Below are 19682 nucleotides of genomic sequence, written 5' to 3'. Positions count from 1 at the left end.
CAGTCATCTCACACACTAGTAAAGTAATGCTCAAAATTCTCCAAGCCAGGCTTCAGCAATATGTGAACTATGAACTTCCTGATGTTCAAGCTGGTTTTAGAAAAGGCAGAGGAACCAGAGATCAAATTGCCAACATCCGCTGGATCATAGAAAAAGCAAGAGAGTTCCAGGAAACCATCTATTTCTGCTTTATTGACTATGCCAAAGCATTTGACTGTGTGGATCACAATAAACTGTGGAAAATTCTGAAAGAGATGGGAATACCAGACCACCTGATCTGCCTCTTGAGAAATGTGTATGCAGGTCAGGAAGCAACAGTTAGAACTGGACATGGAACAACAGACTGGTTCCAAATAGGGAAAGGAGTTCGTCAAGGCTGTGTATTGTCACCCTGTTTATTTAACTGATATGCAGAGTACATCATGAGAAACGCTGGACTGGAAGAAACACAAGCTGGAATCAAGATTGCTGGGAGAAATATCAATAACCTCAGATATGCAGATGACACCACCCTTATGGCAGAAAGTGAAGAGGAGTTCAAAAGCCTCTTGATGAAAGTGAAAGTGGAGAGTGAAAAAGTTGGCTTAAAGCGCAACATTCAGAAAACTAAGATCATGGCATCCGGTCCCACCACTTCATGGGAAATAGATGGGGAAACAGTGGAAACAGTGTCAGACTTTATTTTTGGGGGCTCCAAAATCACTGCAGATGGTGACTGCAGCCATGAAATTAAAAGACGCTTGCTTACTCCTTGGAAGGAAAGTTATGACCAACCTAGATAGCATATTCAAAAGCAGAGACATTACTTTGCCAACAGAGGTTCGTCTAGTCAAGGCTATGGTTTTTCCCATGGTCATGTATGGATGTGAGAGTTGGACTGTGAAGAAGGTTGAGTGCTGAAGAATTGATGCTTTTGAACTGTGGTGTTGGAGAAGACTCTTGAGAGTCCCTTGGACTGCAAGGAGATCCAACGAGTCCCTTCTGAAGGAGATCAGCCCTGGGATTTCTTTGGAAGGAATGATGCTAAAGCTAAAACGCCAGTACTTTGGCCACCTCATGCGAAGAGTTGACTCATTGGAAAAGACTCTGATGCTGGGAGGGATTGGGGGCAGGAGGAGAAGGGGATGACAGAGGATGAGATGGCTGGATGGCATCACTGACTCGATGGATGTGAGTCTGAGTGAACTCCAGGAGTTGGTGATGGACAGGGAGGCCTGGCGTGCTGCAATTCATGGGGTTGCAAAGAGTTGGACATGACTGAGCGACTGATCTGACCTGATCTGATACATGTGTGGGGTTGCAGGGGATATATGGGAAATCTCTGTACCTTTCTCTCAGTTTTACTGTGACCCCCATAATGCTGTAAAAAAATAAACTCTTTAAAAAACAGAAGCTCACAGTCTTCTTTTGGGGAAGATAAAAGATGGGGAAGATAAATATACAGACCAAGAAACATGGTCCATTAAAAAAAAAAAAAAGGTAGAAAAAATATATTAAAAGAATTAGGGGCAGGGGAAGAAATGAGATTGCAGAGGATTTCTTGGAACTACCAAAATTTCAGATCAGCCTTCCTTCTGGTCAATGACCATGTGAAGACTGATCTTCAAATCCCTATCTGAAGGTTCATATAGTATCATCCCAAGTTGCTATTGAGTGAGGATGCTTTATAGAGGTGACAGGAATCTGATAATTGGGCTTGAACGACTATTCCACTCCCCTCCCTTGCCCACTCTGTCCACACCCCAGGCCATAGCATGCCTAAGAATGTTATTCCAGCATAGAACAGACAACCACCAAGGTGACTGAAGACACATAATTTGGTGGGTTAGAGGCGTAGAAAGGAAGAGAGGGAGAGAGAATGAGTTCTAGCACTAGCAGGTAAGAAGTAAGAATTGCTGTTGTTTAATAATAAAAGCCAGAATCAAGAAGTAGGTTTCCCCAGAATTGAAAAAGACACATGTACCCCAGTTGTTGAGGTCCTTTAATGGACCAGAACCTGGTGGTCTGGAGTCGTTCGATAAGAAAGTAAAGGAGAGAGAAAGAGGCTGATATTCCTTGGTTTATGCAGAAAACCAATAAAGCCCCTGCATGGGGGTTGCTCTGGTTCACGAAGGCCTCAGGCGCCCTCTCAATGGGGTGAAGGTGCAGAGCGCCTTCTCGAGAGGGTCTTAGAAGCCCGGGCAGGAAAGTGAACTCAGAGGGCCTCTGCTCCAGGGAATCAGCCTGAAAAAGAGGAGAGAGAGAGAGAGAGAAAGAGAGAGAGAGAGAGAGAGAGAGAAAGACACAGGGACCAGAGCTCTAATGGAGCGAAGGTGTTTTATTCAACATTGTGTGAGTATTTATACTGTCTTACAAGGCAGCTATTTTCAGCAGAGATAAAATCAAAACTTACAAGTTATCAAGGAACCATGAGGTCATCCATATGAAAGAGAGAGAGTTGTAAATAATCACTTTTACCATATAGTTCATAAAAAGGAAGAGGGTACTTACTACTGTATAGAAAAACTAATGAAGGAAATGCCTGGATTCCTCAGCCCCTGGGAGAGGCTTGCCTCTCCTCTTAATTCCTGGGTATTCAGGAATTAATCGGAGAAGGCAATGGCAACCCACTCTAGTACTCTTGCCTGGAAAATCCCATGGACAGAGGAGCCTGGTAGGCTATAGTCCATGGGGTCACTAAGGGTCAGACATGACTGAGTGACTTCACTTTCACTTTTCACTTTCATGCATTGGAGAAGGAAATGGCAACCCACTCTAGTGTTCTTGATTGGAGAATCCCAGAGATGGGGGAGCCTGGGGGGCTGCCGTCTATGGGGTCGCACAGAGACAGACACGACTGAAGCGACTTAGCAGCAGCAGCAATTAATAAGAAACAGAGAATTCCTGAAGATCCAAAACAGCACACAGGAAGCCTTCTGTTAAATGCTTCCTGACACCCAGCGTTCACTGCAGCACTATTTACTACAGCTAGGACTATTGTCGCAATGGAATAATGTACAATGGAAGCAACCTAGATGTCCACTGACAGATGAATGGATAAGGAAGTTGTGGTACATATACACACAATGGAATATTACGCATCGATAAAAAGGAACACATTTGAGTCAGTTCTAATGAGGTAGATGAACCTAGAGCCAGAGTGAAGTAATATCACTTCAGAGCCAGAGAAAGACAAATATCATATATTAACGTGCACACCTGGAATCTAGAAAGATAGTAATGATCACCCTACTTGCAGGTTGGCAAAGGAGACACAGACATTTTGAACACAGTAGGGGAAGGAGGGGGTGGGATGATATGAGAGAATAGCATTGGAACACATACATTACCATATATAAAACTGATAGCCAGGGGGAGTTCCACGTATTCCACAGGGAACCCAAAGCCAGTGCTCTGTGACAACCTAGAGGGGTAGGATGGGAAGGAAGGTGGGAGGTGGGGTTCAAGAGAGAGGGGGCATATGTATACCTAATGCCAATTCATGTTGATGTATGGCAGAAACCATCACAATATTGTAAAGTAATTAATCTCTAATTTTTTAAAACGAAATAGTTTTCCCAGCTGAGACCAGGCTAATTGGAACAATAACAAATGGACTGCAAAAAGAAGATCTGGAGGCCGCCTCACTTTCAAGTAAACAACTATAAACTACACATCGAAATCAGAGTGTGTGTCCCCCAGGGTTTACTCAGTGATTCTGTGCAGGCTAAACAATGACCTACAAAGATATCCAGGTCTAATCCCCAGAATCTGTAAATGCTGCCATGTATGGCAAGAGAGACTTTGCTGTGGGCTCAGATTTAGGCTCTTGATGGGAGATTATCTGGGATTATCCAGCTGGGCCCTAAATGCAGTCACAAGTGTCCTTATAAGAGGGAGACAGAGGGAGCTCTGACACAGAGGAGAAGGAATGTGACCACTGAAGCAAGATGCTCTGTGGCTGGCTTTTGAAATGGAGGAAGAGGCCTTGGGCCAAGGAATGCAAAGAATTCAGTTCTTGAAACTGAAAAAGGCGAGGAATGGATTCTCCCCAAGAACTTCCAAAGGGAGCCCAGCCCTACCAACACCCTGCTTTTGGCCCAGTGAAGCTGATTTCCGGCTTCTGGCCCACCAAGTTCATTGTATTAATAATTTGTTACGGCAGTCATAGGAAACTAATGCAGATTTCTTTGGTTGTTTTGATCAAAAGAGGTTTCTAGGCATTTTGATATGGCCTAGATGGTGACGGTCATTTGACAAGGGTCAAGATTCTGGCCCAGAAGAAGGTGAGAGGGAGTGTATACTGATATTCTGGGACAAAAATTTGCTTGTAAATCTGGGGGGTTGGGGGGGCCCCTCTGGGGAACACCACTGTACAGGGGTGAGGGAAGCAGGCTGGGCAGAGGGGGGAATTGTACTTTGGGGCAGTAGCACAGAGGCCCCAGCCATCCCACAGGGAGCTGTGGAGTTGGGGTGGCCCTGCAAAATGTCCTGAATTGAGCAAAAGGGCCAATGCTTTTTACCCCCAATAATGACCAGCCATCAGACGCAGGTTGTTGTAATCTTGAGTGATTATCAAAAGATAATCCCTGGGGAGGAACTCAGCTGTGGGCCATCTACCGCCAACACTGCTCATACCTCTGGGAGGATGTGCCTTGGTCCTGAGGTGAAGATTGGAGCAGTATGCGTGGCATCTGCTGGTCCATGAAAGCAGCCCCCACCCAGCACAGGTTTATCTGATTAAGCCCCTGGTGCAGAGACGCACAGGAAAGTTTCCTATAGAGCCTGGACTCAGACCATTCCTTCAGAGACAGTCCAAACCCTGAGTCTGTGATTCTTTGAGAAGCTTGCTGAAAGCAGCTCAGGGACACTTTGAGCAAAGAGGCTGACATAACTCTGAGTGCTTTGGTCTTGGACTGAGATTTGAAAATAAATCTCCCCATGCAATATTTGGAAAGCCTTCTGAGAAAGCCCCTGAATAAATACCGTCACCCCTTGCGCCATTGGTCACAATTGTTTTGGCCTGGTTTTCTGGGACTCGCACTGTGTCCTGGCTGATAAATGAAGCCATGTGGAAAGCACGGGGAGCCCAGGGCCAAACCCTGTCCCCACCATCACACCACACCGGGCACCAGCCAGCTCTGGCTTCACACACCAAGGCCTGAGGCTCCGGGACAAAGCAGAGTTGAGGTTGATTTGCTGTGAGCCTGCCCTCTGGAAAGACCTGCTGTCAGAACAACCTTAAACAAGCCACAGGCCTTTGATTCCAGCTTTTGTTGCTCTACATCCTGCTAAAAGGGCCTGACTGCACTCATCTGCTTAAGTACTGCCCTGAGCATAATATAGTGGTACTTTAGTGACTTGGAACCAGTCAAGGGCTCAGAGGTATCACTCCGAACTGACTGTGGTGTCTGAAAGTCTGGGGTCTGGTCTTACTTCTGACACTTCTTACCTTGGATAAAGCACTGCTCTCTGCATCTCTTCCCACCCCCACCCTCCAACAGAATGGGTGGCACAAAATTATCTCTAGTCCTGTCTCATCTTCATGCTCAGGGAATCTGTCTCCTATGGGCATGGAGGTTGCAGAGAATGACATGCATTTGTACAGATGCTGGCACATGCAAAAATCTGAGAATTTGGGAGCAAATTCCTGCCATCAGATTTCTTTCAAATGGATGAATATATGAATATTTCATGTTGACTTGCATCGGCTGCTTTTGCTCAAAATCAGCAGCTCAGTATTTACTTTCATCACCGAAATGGACCCCTGTCATTAGCCTGTGAATTTTCCAGGGGCTTGTGCATGAGTGGCCATTACATTTTCTTTTTTAAACCACAGGATTATTTTAGTTTAGTGGAGTGGCAGAATAGAAAGCCAGCTAACTTATTTGTCAGAATGTTTGCATTGCAAGCGGTGCCAATGACTTACCTTGTGACACTGGCAAGTCATTTAATCCCACTGAGCTGCTGATAGGGAAGCTGGTCAAGGTCACCCCTGCCTCTTTCACGTGGTAACTGCAAATATCAAATGAAATGGAGCTCAGAAGAGAACTCTGGAACCCTTATCAAAATTTAAGCAATTTCTATTATTCCATTAACACCTTCAAAGCCACATGACAGGAATCTCTTTCGTCAGTTGCCTTTGTTTGGGATAAACCTTTCCTCTTAAAGGAGAGGTTTTTAGTCAGTGTTATCAGAATATAAACAGAGCACAAGATTTACTTTGCCAGCTTCTGAGGTTCCCAAGAGAATGATTCCCAGCAGTGAAAGTTGCTAAAATGGTTTGTGAGGTCACCTGCTCTTAGCAACTGAGATTGGTGGGGAAGGAACCAGCTCCGAATCCACCCAAAGGACCGATGCTCACGCTTGGCCCTCCAGCTGTAAGGGCAATTGCTTATGCAGCCTGCAGCGCCCAGAGCCACATTGGAATAGGCAGTTCTATTGGCGCCTTCAGAGCACACATTTGTCAAGTGGCTCTTCTAGTTATGAGAAAGACTGCAAATGTGAATATGGTCACAATACAACAGTCACGATCCTTCAGACTTGAAAGCATGATTCCTTCCAGTTTGCAGCAAGGTCACAGAGCAACACTTCACCTGCTCTCTTCTCGCCAAGACGGACTCTGAGAAAAACCCTACAAGTGAAAAGACAACTCCAGCAAAAGGTATCACGGCCATAAATGTGGCACGATGCTGCGTCTAGATCTGAAAACATCTTGAATCAACTGCCGTTCAAAAAGACTATTGCAAAATATGTCACTGCAAGGCAATGATGGCCGATTTCCTAATCTCGCTATAAGCTTTCAAGAACCTAGATAAGGCAATGGTGAAGGCAATACGAACTGCGCCAAGATTAGAATGACTTAGAAGCTCTCCTTTTATTGACATTTACTGATTCTCCATTTTCCTCTTTGCACCCGTGGGAAACACTTATGCTCAGTGCTGGTGTCTGGGTGGGGACAAGCATGGGCAGGCTGAGGGCTGGGCAGAGTCGGGGCAGATTGGCAGGTGGCCTAAACTCAGAGTGAGAGGAAACTCTGGGGGCACGGGGTCTGTTGTTATAGAAACCAGGGTCTTCCTGGGTGCACACAGGCAGGGGCAACAGGTCTCTGGGAACACAGAGCAGATAGTCAGGCCTGGAACGGGGTGGTAGGATTCAGTGCCAGCTGACAGGCAGACCCACGCACAGTGCACCTGAGTGTGATGGCAGAGCACAGGTGAGGGGCTGGCACTCCTCTGCTGGGTTGCAGTCCTGTCTTCCTTCCTCCAGGCAGATATTGGCTGCCAGGTGTACCCTGCTCGGTCCTCAGCCAGGCAGAACTTTGCAGGTGCTTGTGATTACAGAGCCAGCAAACGTTAGGTCCTCTGGGAGGTTCTTAATGGCCCTAATGTCAGTTCCCTGTAGGTTTCTTTTTACCTTCAGCCAATTAACTAGAGTTTCACATGATTTAAGGTAAAACTTGGAGCCCCTTGAGTTACCTTCCTCTCTCCTGGTCTGGATTTCACAAACATGCAGACACACACATGCAGCTACACAGAGTAACACAAATACACACAATGAACCAGACACACACTCTAACACAGTCACATTCTCATAAACCCACTGTCATGGGCCCCCCTACACAGACACATTTCTGAGGTTAGCCAAGGCTTCTACTTCAGAGGATAGGGCTTAGCTTTGTTTAAACATCGTGGCTGGCAAGGGAGGTTTGTTTCAGACTTGAGAGGTTGCCAAGTTCACAGGAATTTGGGTTTGAAGTAATGAAGCTCCCGCCCTATTTAGAATAGCTGGGATGCCTCGGTTATTGTTGTTTGTTTTTTAACTGCCCTGAGATTTGTCTTGGTGTGTGGTTTTAGAATAACTCTGCCAGGGACTCTGCGTTTGATGCCTGCTCACTCACTCGTTTTTCCAGGCTTGAAGAGAGGTATGTAGCACGGCACATAGGAATAAATCTGCCCAGGGTGGCCATCCTGAAGGCGAACCCCTTCTTGCTCTGTGTCCTGGGCCGAGAATCTTGACCTCAGTTGTAAGACTCTCCCTGCCCAAACACCTCATGTTAGAAATACCCAATATGGTTCTTTAACCCACGACCTTATAAATGGCCAACTGAGAATGACTGACTCCAGTTATGAAGTGAGAAGGATGTGCAGTTTGTTACAAGTCTCAAAGTCATCCGTAATAGACAGCCTAATTACGGAATCTGTTTCCACATTCTTTTTCACCAGAGATTTGTCTGTGTATCTCTATCTGATTCTGTTCAGATCTTTTTTCTTTTCATTGTCTCAGTTCTTGTCTATGTGGTGCCCTCTTCACTGTCCTTTACCATTGAAATTCTAAGATTATTTATGTTGATAGGGCACAGAGATTGCTCTGTGTGTGTGTTAATCGCTCAGTCATGTCTGACTCTTTGCAACCCCACGGACTGTAGCTCGCCAGGCTCCTCAGTCCATGGAATTCTCCAGGCAAGAACACTGGAGTAGGTTGCCACTTCTTTCTCCAGAGACTGCTGTATTTACCCTAATTCTTCTTTTTCTCCCAAGCACACTGGAAAACTCATTTCCTAGCCTCCCAAGCAATGGGAACCATTCACTGAGCCCTGGTGATGACATCACCTCTGTGATCACCAGGAGTACAGTCCCCCAACCCCCGTCCCACACAGCTACTATCTCACCGTGACAGAGGTAGGTGTAAGGTTGGAGGCTAGCTTGTTACAGCACTCAGAACAGACTCTTTCATAGACCAAGGTTAGAAATACTAACTTTGAAGAATTCGTTAACTGTGTCTACTATGGCTCAAAGATTAGCCTGAGTAAATCCCTTGTTGACCAAATACATACACACAGTTACTGCATCGGTACAATGGCTATTGTCTGGTGACCCCAGAATGGCTTGCAGTGCTGGAGTTGTTCTTTTCCATGCCACCCTGCATTGCATTGCATGGCAAGGGTTTTAAGTAGCTCATAGCATTTTCGTGCACATAATATGAAAAAGTGTTTCCCGTGGTGCAAAATCAAAATTCATTCCCCTCTGGTTCCTCCTGGGTAGTGGTATCAACCAAAGCTCAGACTTACCTTTTATTCCTGAGAGATCCTTTCTGTTCATCTTCAGCATAAGGGAGCATCAGGGCAAAGTTATAAACAGTGAGGCAGTCGTTGGCCACCTATAAACTGAGACCTCTCCCAAGCCCAGTATGTTCAGAACAGTTCCTTTATTGCTGAGAGCTGGATAAATAGGACAATACAGATTAGTGAAAAGGCACAGAATTAGGTTATTGAGCTTAGTTATTTTTTTTTTAATGTGGACTTTTTAAAGGTCTTTATTGAATTTGTTACAATATTGCTTCTGTTTTAAGTTTTTTTTTGTTTTTTTTTTTTGCCAGCGGCATGTGGGATCTTAGCTTCCAGACCAGGGATAGAACCCACATTCCCCTGCACTGGAAGACGAAGTCTTAACTACTGGACTCCAGGGAAGTCCCTATTATTATTTTTAGCCTGAATCTTAATCCAGACTCTCCCACTAACTTGCTGGGTGACATCAAACTAGCTGCAATTTCACTTGGTCTCTATTCTTTTATTTTCTTACCTCTCATAGCATGTAGTCATTTTCTCTGGATAACTTAATGGGGTTCTTGAATTATTATAGAACAAAACAGATAACATATATAGAAATATGAGGAAATTATATTGGGGAAAATGTAAGGAATTATTTAAGGAAAACACCTGTATAGTCAGGCAGTTATAGACTGACCAGACTGCTGTCAGAAAGAGCTTCTCTTTGCAAATGGACATTATTTCTGGGGTTCACTTGATGGTTTTCCCACTTTATTACACATACAGAAGTGTGGTGCATTGGTTTATGAGTGGGATACATATCACCACTTTTCTGGCTAGCTTGTCAGATTAGAGATCTTACTCAGTTCCAGTGTCTATTGAAGAGTACTAAAAGTTAAGGACTTCCCCGGTGGTACAGTAGGTAAGAATCCACCTGCCAATGCAGGGCACGTGGGTTCGATCCCCGGTCTGGGAAGATTCTACTTGACACAGAGCAACTAAGCCTGTGCGCCACAGCTGCTGCATGTACTGCAGCTACTGAAGCCCATGCACCAGAGCCTGTGCTCTGCAACAAGAGAAGCCACTGCAGCAGAGCTGTCCCCTCTCACCACTACTAGAGAAGGCCCGAGTACAGCAACGAAGACCCAGTGGAACCAGAAGAAAATTAATTAATTTTAAAAAGAGTATTAGAGTTAAGTTTGCCTATGTTAAAAACGATTAAAACCATGGTTAGATAATTCCATGTTTGGGAATTTACTCTTAGCAACCCCATGGACTGCAGCCTACCAGGCTCCTCCGTCCATGGGATTTTCCAGGCAAGAGTACGGGAGTGGGGTGCCATTGCCTTCTCCAAGATACAGGTGAGAAATGAAACATATTAGAGGTTCTTTAGTGTTTGGGATAGTAAAAGGGTAGAAACATCTAGATTTGCACTCTAAATGAGGACTAATTAAATCAACTGTGAGCCATCCATGCATGGCAAAATAGGTAGCTATGAATGCTGGAACTCTGATATGCTGATCTGAAATGCTCCTCAATAAATTTCATTAAGCTGAAAAAGCAAACTGTAGAGCAGTGTAAGTTTGATACCATTTGTGTCAAAAAAAACCCACTTTTTTATAAGTATTTGCTTGTGTCTGCATAAAATATCTCTGAAAGAATACCAAAATGCTGGTATTTATTGTTTGCCTCTGGAGAAGAAAATGGATTGGCTCAGAAAGACAGAAGAGGTGCCATTTCATTTTTTAAATTTAAAATCTTGTGAATATATTAACTGTTCAAAATAAAGCAAAACAAAAACTAGGATTAGATTCACTTTGTCCATTTGTTTGCTTTACAACAGTAAAAACATACATAACTAAAATTTACCATTTTAACCATTTTTTAGTGAATGGTTCAGTGGTTTTAAATACATTTATATTGTTGTGGAACCATCACCATCATGTCCAGAACTTTTAGATCCAATTTACTTTTAATTCAGAGCTTCTGTACATTTCCGTAAAGGACAAGAAACTTGTATTCCTTCCCCAGGAACAGAAAGCATCAGTGGAAGGTTTTTCTGAAGACTTTCCAACTCTTTACTCCTCCTCCCCAAGGGTAGATGAATGAATAAGCTGATTGATGATTTGGGAGAAGACTGAAATTCAGCCTTCTCTGGATATTCTCTTTCACAGTAGCCTGCCTCGGGACATGCACATTTTCTGCTCCACTGACAAGTAAACTCACTTAGGTAGACCTTGCCCCTCCCCAAGAAGGCCTGCAGTTGGGTGAGGCTCAGAAAGATATGTCTTAATTTGTCTGAGACTGATATTTACCAATCAGCCTTCTAGAAAAGGAGTTGGCTGCAAAGATCTCAGGAAGCAATTTACAGCCCCGGGCTGAAAGCAGCCAGTCCTAGGTAATCTCTAGGCTTGGATGCAGCCTCCAGAACAGGCCAGGAGAAAGGTCCTGAATCCTGGGCTGCTACAGCTGCAGAGGCAAAGCCTGAACCCACCCCTCCCCAACACCCAAGAGCCAATTATACAAAGGGAGGGGCCAGAGTCAGGGTTCTACTATACTAGAAACTTGTGTTGTACTCTGACCACCAAATACTCCAGAGGATGGCTTGGTGTTTTCTTAATAGTGTAAATGAAAGTGTTAGTCGCTCAGTAGTGTCCAACTCTTTGTGACCCCATGGACAGAGGAGCCTGGCGGGCTACTGTCCACCAGGCTCCTCTGTCCATGGAATTCTCTAGGTAAGAATACTGGAGTAGGTAGGCATTCTCTTCTCCAGGGGATCTTCCTGACCCAGGGATCAAACCCAGGTCTCTTGCATTGCAGGCAGATTCTCAACCATATGAGTCACCAGGGAAGCCTGTTTCCTTAAAAAACATATCTTTAAAAGTTCACAGCCTAAGAGTCAGGGTCTGTTTTCCTGGAATCTGACATCTGGCCCACTGATCATGCCTAGAAGGCAGAGGGCAGTGGGCACCCACGTCTTCTACGGCTTCTGTCTCTGTGTTTTCCTCCAAGGAATACTGCCCCTGCAGGGCTGGTGCGTCTGCTGTCTGGTCATTTGCTGTCATTTGCATGCAACATCCAAGTCAGTGCTGGTGACAATGGGCTGATATTTTCGTATTTTGACCCCTATGTCTAAATCTCTATCCATTTCAAATTTGGAAGAGGGATATGGAATTGCTTTATATGACCTACTTAAACCCTAACACTTTTTATTAAATTGCTAAAGTACGATTTTTGGCCACTGGCTTCTGTAGAATCTCTCCCAGTTATTTCAGAGAATCCCTTACAGGGGATCTGATGTCTCGTGTCTAATAACATCCTTGGAAAACCACCAAGCTCCCACCCTGCTGCCCATGGGCCCCAGGGATCGCTGTGCTGTGGCATGTGGCAGTTTTGTATAATGCTTTCATCACACTGGCCTCTGAGAAAGGCCCTGTTCTGCCCTTCCTCATTAGGACCCAAACATGTTCCAGTGCATTCTTCTTTCCCCACTACCTTGCTTAGGCTGAACTTGACTTAAGGCTGGGGGAAGCACAGGAAGAAGACTGAGACTTTCCTCAACCTGAGGGGACTAAGAGATATGGTTTCTCTGAATATACAGGCTGATATACTGACTTACAGTTGTTTAAAATTTGACCTGCCTACAAAACAGTCATCACACCCATCTGTGGACGTACTCAAAGCATGCAGACCCATTACCCAAGTCCCAGTGAATGAAAGGAATTTCTCCTCTTCTCTAGTCTAAGATCAACCTTCCCAATCCTTATTTCCTGTTCTACGATCTAGCTCTTCCCTGGGTGATTGACAGCAATGATATTCATTCCTTTCAAGAGAAACATAGCTTTCCTCTGCAGGAGGATTTCTGGACAACCACATCATAATACAGTACTCTTATAATAGTACTTTCTGGGCTAATCGATCTTCATTGATATGATGGGCAGGAGACAGAAGTTCAGACCAGGTTAAATCCTGCCAAACTCAAACCAGTCCCCTTGGTAAGGTGAAGTCATTTTCCACTCACCATTCCCACCCTTCTGCCTTTGGCCTCCTATGAACATTGCCTGAACAAGAACACATCCATCCAAATAGAACACAAGCATCTGCCAGTGGGTGTAAGAAACCATTTTTCTGAGGGAAATATCTGCAGAGATGCAACTCTTTCTGCACCCTCAGCAGTAACCTGTTCCCTTGTCTTACAGAGGAGCTTAGCCTCTGGAGTTAATACCATCTTCATTTTAGACAGCCACACATTTTACACTTTTGTAGTATAAAGACCCATTCAGATGGCTTCCCAAGAAACAGAAGTCTGTACTTTTTTAAGTTTCTACTTTTTGAGTGACATGAAACTAGTAGTGGTTTTAAAATTTCAGTTTTTCCAGGTTGTATTCATTAAGACTTCAAATAAAAGTCACAGCCTGGGCACCACATACATGCTGCTAATTTCAGCTGGAATCCAAACTCCTTAGCACAACCTTCAAGGCACAGCACACTTGGGCCTCTCTCACCAACACACATGAATGTATCTCCCCATAGTCTCAAACATGCATATCTCTGCCCAAGTTGGGGAAAAGTCTTCCCAGAAGATGCTACACTTACATCTTTATTCATGCCACACTCCCATGGAAAATCCTCCTGATCACTCATATCCTCCCTGCCCCACATCATTGGGTGGAGTCTTTTACTTCATTTGATGAAGTTTATTTCTACGTTTGGATTTCTCTAAGACTGCTCCCATTAGTCCACCCACCCACCTATCCAACAGGAGTGCCTCAGGGGCCTGCTTGTGCCAGATGCCATATTGGCTCTATAGGGTTTCTGGAAATGGGTATCACAGGCTCATCCCTCAAAGAGCTTACAATTTTGTAGAAAAGTATACAAGCAGCAGGCCACCCCTGTGGCTCGGTAGTAAAGAACCTGCCTGCCAATGCAGGAGACACAGGTTCGATCCCTGGGTTGGGAAGATTCCCTGGAGAAGGAAATGGCAACCCATTCCGGTATTCTTGTCTGGACAATCCTTTGGACAGATGAACCTGGCGGGCTATTGTCCATGGGTTCACAAAAGAGTCGGAAACGACTGAGTGACTAAGCAACAAAAACAGTACAAACAGCAAAGCTGTGTTGCTTTTCCACTCAAGAACTATTTACGTTTCTTTTTTCACCTCAAATCTTCAACACTTTTTTCTCTTGTTCCTCATCCCCAATAGTCAGAAGAGAAGAGCTGTTCTCTGACTCCAAATGTCCATGCTATACAGAGAAAATAGATGCGATCTGATGAGGACACCTCAGTGCCCAGCACCAGATCCATCCTCAACCTGCGTTGGTAACCACACTCTCCACCATCCCTCCATCCTGGCTCTCACTTAAGCTAAATGTGTCCATCTGGACCCAGATTCCTCAGCAATTATCCCCATTCTTTCCTGCATCATCAGTTTTCCTTTCTACTGGTTCATTCCCATCCACACACATATATGCCTGAATATCACACATTTAAAGTGAAAATCCAACTGCATTCCTTTGGGCCCATACTCCTCTAGCTACTGTTGCCTTCTTCTGCTCCCACCACAGCTACACTCTTTAATAGGGATGTCTCCAGGCATCTCCATTGCTTCCTCATCGTCCACACTCTCCCAAACTCTCCACACCCAGTTGTTCTTTATCCACCACTTTAGGGAAATGACTCTTGTCAGAGTTACCAGTGGCCAAAACCCTGGGCCAGCTCCATCTTTGTCTTTCTTGGCCTTGCAGCAGAGTTTGGCCTGACTGACCTCCCCATTTCCATGGAGTCATTTCCTCCAGGCCTCTGGGCTCCCACTTTCCTGGCTTCCCCACTCAGCTATTGCTGCCAAGCCTCTTCTCTTGAGTCTTTTTTTTTTTTAACTAAATATCTAAACATTGATGACCCGAGAGTTCTGTCAGGAACCTGCTTCTCTTCCATCTCTATAAACTCCTTCCCCAGCTAATTTCATAGACTCTTGGGCTTTAAACACCAGCTGTGCATTAATTATGCTCAATCTGATGTCTCCAACCCAGAATTCTTGAGCTCTAGACCTATTGATTCAATTGTCTAGCTCCATTTGGATGTCTAATGATCATTTCTAACTTAACCTAGGCTCATCCCTTCCAAAAAACAAAAAACAAAAACCACTACTGAGAACCCACCCAATACCACAGCCCCCAAAACAACAACAATCTTCTGCTCCCTGCCAAGACTTCCCCATCTTGTAAGTGATGCCACTAGCCAGGGGCAGATTTTTTAGGCCTAAAGCTTAAATGATTTGCAGACCCCTCTTTACATAAATAATACAAAATTAAAATACAAATTGAGTGTGACAATAAATATTCATTTAGGCTGAGAAATAACAATGAATTGCAAATTTAAAAATGCTGACAAATACCATAATCATCGCAAAAATCAAGAAAGGTCATGTAACATTTTAATCATCACCTTCCTGACACATTTCTATCATACTTCTTCCCTTACATTTTGGCTGTGTGATCTTTAATCGCCTCTTTGTGTAACAACATTTTTATACTATTTTCTATAGTGCGAAAGATCAGATCATTTCTCTTACTAGGTTGATCAAAATTGTTTAAATTATGGATAATTTTGAAATATTTATTTTACTTTCAAAACTCCTATTTGGTAATAGTTACAGAAAATTCACGGCATATACTTTGAAGAACTGTGGCAGTAAGAATCCCCCTTCAAAAATGGAGCTAATTTTCAGAGATTTTATGTGGCAGTTTTCATGCCTGGTACATGGATGGTGATTTGGAGCAAAAAGCCACGAGTAGGATCCACATTGTTGCTTATCCAGGTAGACTTCCAGGCTGGTGCTCTTGGTCATTTAGTCATCATTCAGTCACTAAGTCATGTCCGACTCTTTGTGATCCCATGGACTGCAGCACACCAGGCTTTCCTGTCCTTCAGGTCTCCTGGAGTTTGCTCAGATTCGTGTCCACTGAGTTGAGCCCCTTCATGGATCACAGTCTTGTGGCAAAGGGGCTTGCATAACTCAATGAATCTATGAGCCATGTCATTCAGGGCCACCCAAAACACAAGGGTCATAGTGGCAAGTTCTGACAAAACATGGTCCACTGGAGAAGGGAATGGCAAACCACTTCAGTGTTCTCCCCACAAGAACCCCATGAACAGTATGATAAGCCAAAAAAAAAGCAGTCAGTGCCATGACACAAATAGCTGCCCAGCACCACTGGGTTCAAATTTTCTGATGTTGAAATATGTCATAGACATAGTTAAGTAATCCCACTTAATAGAATTTATCCTACAGGTAGATTCTTTCCCTTTCTTTACACTCTATATTCATCAGTAATTCCTGTAGGCCTTTTCTACAAAGTATTGCCCTAATTCAACACCTCTTATAGCTCTATTCTTCCTCCCCTATCCTGAGACTCTGTTCTTCCCCTTGCAGACAGTTGCCTTAGTCTAAGGCCATATGCCTTAGTCTAAGGCCACCAGCTGTTTGCTGGTTTTATTCTTACTTCCGTGTCATCCACTGCCTCATATCTTAGTATCTGGAATGATCTCTCTAAAACACAGCTCAGCTCCTATCATTCTCCTGGTAAACTTCGAATGGCTATGGACTGCAGTGAGAATAATAGGCAGCTCCCTCAGGGCCCTAACCAATCTGGCCCTGCCCATTTCTCTGGCCTCACTTTGCTCCACACCTCCCCCGTCCACCGTGCTCCAGCCATACCAGCCTAATTCCTGCCACTCATGTGCACCCAAGCGTGATCCCAGTGGGACCTGTGCACTTGCTGTTCCGCCTGCTTAGAACGTGCTTCCCCAGCTCTGCACGCTGCCTGTGCTTGTCCTCGGACTTCAGTGCAGTGGCACCTGTCACAAGGCCTCTCCCATGGTCTTTCTCACACAGCACCCTGCCTCTAGAATTTTACCACTGGCTGCTTCTTTATAGTACTTTTTAGTAAGTTCCTATATTTTAATAAAATGTTTTCTTCTTCACTAGAACACTGACACTCAAACTGAGATGACTATTTCATTTCTTATGTTTAATAAGTACCTTTCTAAGGGATGAGGGTATAAAGAGTGAATTTTAAGGGCACCTTTTTCTAGAGCCTTAATTTCCATGTGAGTATCGACCTGCAGAGGAGACAGTGTGCTTGTCCTTTCCCTGCCCCCATCACAATTGTGCTTCTCTGCTCTGTGTACCACTCACGCATCCTGAATCTCACAATGGGTGTAGAAGTCCAGAGCTTGAAAAAAGGGGCAACTGAAATTGATAGCTTTGAGCAAGTAAATGGCCTTAGTGATAGAATTTAAAGACTAATTTTCTAAATATTATGATGTCTAATGCTTTGCTTTCAGCTAAATTAAAGGAAGGCCAAGTAATTTTTTCAAAGATCACTAAAAATTATCTTAACATGGAACATAATGTGATTTTCTGAATATAACACAGCAGAACAGAATATATAGGAATCAAATATTTGAATATATAATGTTTGTTGCTGTTATTCAGTCATTAAGTCATTTCTGACTCTTTGTGACCCCATGGACTGCAGCACGCCAGGCCTCCCTGTCCCTCACCATCTCCCAGAGTTTGCCCAAGTTCATGTCCATTGAGTCAGGGATGCTAGCCAATCATCTCATCCTCTGCTGCCCTCTTTTCCTTTTGCCTTCAATATTTCCCAGCTAATATATTATATATATAACATATTATATAGTAATTGTATGTTACATTAATCATAAGAATATATATATGAGCTTAAAGTCCAAAAATATAAATAAATGACTATAAATTAGAATATAATTGAGTTGAATTGAGAAAACAAAATTGTTTCCATTCCCATCTAGTTATGTGAGCCAGGTTGATCAATGCTCATATTTATAAAAACAAAAAGAAGAACTAGAACTTCTGTTGAATCCTGTCTCATTCTAACAGTAAGTAATATTCATCCATGCATATACAAACTACTGAAAAAAGTCCCATCGATCTCATCAAGAGGAACCTATTTCATAAAATGTTATTTCTTATGTTTAAGTATGTATTATAATTTGTAATATAGTTATGTTGTTTTGATCAATCACATATTAATATCTATTGTAATGAATAACTGAATCCAGTTGAAAATTTTAACACTAAGAATTTTATAGTCACAAGAATTAAAAAATTAATTTCAACTTACAAAGTGTACTTGAAGATAAATATCAGTAAAAGACTTTCACATATAAAAATATATTACATTAGAATGAAATTCTATGGAGGAAATGGAATGGAAATACAAATTGAGGGAAAGGAATACATTAAAATTTGTGCCTATTAGAGATGAACTTATTTGTACATTAAAAAAATGGATAATGACCATATAAATAAAAAGAGTTGGTAGGACACTGCTGAGCTGCACCCTGCAGGCCTATAAGGCCTGCCCTTGCCCAGCTTCAGGATCAAAGAAAGAGCTTGGAGTTGGCAACAGAGACATCAGTGGTTTAGTGGAAAGGGGAGCTTACCCATCAGAAAGGTCCTGAAGCAACACTCCACTGTGTGCAGCTGATGGCAGGCAGGACATGGCAGCAGTCTTCACTCCCACAGAGGAGGGGAAGGAATAAGGAGGTTGCTAATTACAGGGGGAAACTGATTTCAGGTGGGCTCACTAGTTACCACGGAAACCAGCAGAGGGCATGCCCCTCACGCCCCCTTGATAAGAACAGTCACCAGCTGGGGTCTGGGGCAAATAAGTGGGAAGGTCAGTTGCATGCACAGAGTGCAGGGGGAGTGAGCACTGGTCAGGCAGGGGGTGTTCAGAGAGCAAGAGCCATCCTGAGCGGCCTGACCATACAGACACATACAATGCTAAAAACCTAGCTTCCAAGATTACATCCAGAGAGTGAAGTGTTACTAGGGATTTTATAGACTTCTCCGTCTCAACAGGAGCAGAAAACCTTTATTAGATACACTTCGAGGGTGCGATTATCACACATTCAACTCATATGTTGAGAAACATTTTCTGCCACCAAGCAGGGACTGCCTGGCTTTGAACTCCACTGTGCTAGCCACACAGTTAGTGCTGCAGGTCAAAACTGCAGCAAAGTAGTACCGCCTCACCCTGGTCAGAATGGCCATTGCCAAAAAGTACAAATAATAACTGCTGGAGAGAGTGTGGAGATAAAGGAACCCTCCTACACTGTTGGTGGGAATGTAAACTAGTACAGCTTCTGTAGAGAACAGTATGGAGGTTCCTTTACAAACTGAAAACAGAGCTACCATATGATCGAGCAATTCCACTCCTGAATATATATCTGGGAAACAAACAAACAAATATAATTTGAAAAGATACATGTACCTCTATGTTCATTGCAGCACTACTTACAATAACAAAGACATGGCAGCAACCTAAGTGTCCATTGACGGATGAATGGGTAAAGAAGATGTGGTATATTTATTCAATGGAATACTACTTAACCACTAAAAAGAATGAAGTAATATCATTTGCAGCAACAGGGATGGGCCTAGAGATTATCACACTAAGTGAATTAAACCAGATAGAGAAAGACAAATATCAGGTGATTTCACTTATATGTGGACTCTAAAAAACATGATACAAATGAACTTTTATACAAAACAGAAATAGACCCACAGACAAAGAAAATAAACTGATGGGGTTACCAAAGGGGAAG

The 19682-nt window shown here is 43.6% G+C and overlaps 1 long non-coding RNA gene across 8 annotated transcripts in view; it reads right to left on the bottom strand.

Moving 5' to 3' along the window:
- Positions 1–18657, bottom strand: part of LOC147344031 (uncharacterized) — a 104731-nt gene extending 86074 nt beyond the window's left edge. For 6 of the 8 annotated variants that reach the window (XR_015155617.1, XR_015155619.1, XR_015155621.1 and 3 more), the window contains exons 1-3: positions 18516–18657; positions 9050–9199; positions 5909–5994 (exon numbers count right to left, since the gene is read on the bottom strand). This is a non-coding gene — a long non-coding RNA (uncharacterized LOC147344031). Of the gene's footprint in view, positions 1–3329; positions 3404–5908; positions 5995–6855; positions 7310–9049; positions 9200–18515 lie in introns of those variants that run through there. The other 2 variants (XR_015155616.1, XR_015155622.1) reach the window with 2 other exon arrangements.
- Between the last annotated feature and the right edge of the window lie 1025 nt (positions 18658–19682).

This window comes from Bos grunniens, chromosome 26 (assembly GCF_055505025.1).
Source record: "Bos grunniens cultivar Pamir isolate PY7600 chromosome 26, Bosgru_T2T1.0, whole genome shotgun sequence".
In the NCBI taxonomy this organism is placed as follows: domain Eukaryota; kingdom Metazoa; phylum Chordata; class Mammalia; order Artiodactyla; family Bovidae; genus Bos; species Bos grunniens.
The sequence above is the reverse complement of the archived record's forward strand: the minus strand, read 5'-3'. Positions and strand labels throughout refer to the sequence as shown.